This window comes from Charadrius vociferus, unplaced genomic scaffold (assembly GCF_000708025.1).
Source record: "Charadrius vociferus isolate BGI_N301 unplaced genomic scaffold, ASM70802v2 scaffold325, whole genome shotgun sequence".
Taxonomy (NCBI): Eukaryota; Metazoa; Chordata; class Aves; order Charadriiformes; family Charadriidae; genus Charadrius; species Charadrius vociferus.
Genome location: NW_009648526.1, coordinates 3,556,397 through 3,557,871, shown reverse-complemented (window position 1 = coordinate 3,557,871; position 1,475 = coordinate 3,556,397).

Genomic DNA, 1,475 nt, shown 5'->3' with positions numbered 1-1,475 from the left:
TTCTGAAAGGTCAGAATGTTCCCATCCAGATTTTGAAAGGACACGTGAAATATGCACGAATACTAAGAGCTGTTGTTCACCCCTGGGCTCCCAATACTAGACATAACCACAGCTCTAGCTGCCAGGGCTTCAACCATCAATAAAAATAAACAGATTTTTAAATATGTGAGACTTCAAGAGTTTTAAACAGGAAGCTTGGTGTCTTATATACTTTTATTTAATTAAAGTGAAATGCAAAATATGCACACAGCCTTTCCTGTCTTATGAACTCAATAGGTCATTTCATACTGTGGATGACAGCATGGGACAGGTGACCAGATGCTCCCTTTATCAAACGAGGGAAAGATGTGATCTTGGCTATCAACCCTTGCACATCAGCAAGAGTACAAATCTGAATTGGTGATAACCTTGGCTAACAGCCTTTTTGGTGAGTTGTGGAGTGGTTTTTTTTCTTTGGTTGTTTTTTTTTGTTTTTTCTCCTTGGATAGTCCCTCTATCCAATAAAAAGATGAGTAAAAACATCTAAAATGGTGGAAAACTACTTTGACAGCAAGGACTACAGGTATGTGAACTATAAGAAGCTTTAATTTTTGTTCTTGAGTGACAAAATATTCCAATCCTTTAAATATTAATTGTCCTCAAGAACATTTCTACTAAGTATCCAAAATTAATCTGTCTTTGGAATTTTCTACCAGTTACAAAGACAACGTGAAGTCTTATTTCACCACCTGAAAACCTAGTATTCCTTTATTAGTTTATAATACAGATATTTCATCATGATAAATGCTACCTACATCTCCATGCTGAACAGTAAATTCTTATCTTCTTTTGTCAAATATTTGTTTCTGAAGTAATCGCGTTAAAATCAAAGCTGGGCTATTACAGCAAGATCTTACCTCCTGCATTACATTTTCTTTTGGAGGAGTACTTGAGTATCAGGAATTAAGGGTATCACTTAATCAGCTAAAGCAATCAGGCCTTGCTTATCATTTCACAAAACCATTTCAAGCCATGGAGGAGCTTACTCAAACAACACAAAAATTCCACAAACATATGGCTCAGCCCTAATCACCGAAACAGAGACACTTAGAAAAAGTACAGAGATCCTTAACACCTGCCCATTTGAATAAGAGTTACAAACCTACGTACCTCTGAAGATCCTGGCCTACATTTCTGTGAATGAACGTTGCTTCCTTGTTTATCAGGCAAAGAGCATCTGACAATGATTTTTGTTTTTTTAATATGGGTTAAGAAGCTGAATACCAACTTTGCAAACAAAACAAATGACGCTATAACAAACCCTATTACACACACAAATAAAACTAATTTCCGTAAGGGAAAATTTGTGCCCAATTTTCAAGCAGACAAAACCCAACCGAGTGCTGCGGCTTCCCGCAGTGAGGATACCGCTTTGTGCGTCAACGAGGCACCGAACGGAAAAAAAAAAAAAAAGATGAGGGTGAAGCTCCTACCCG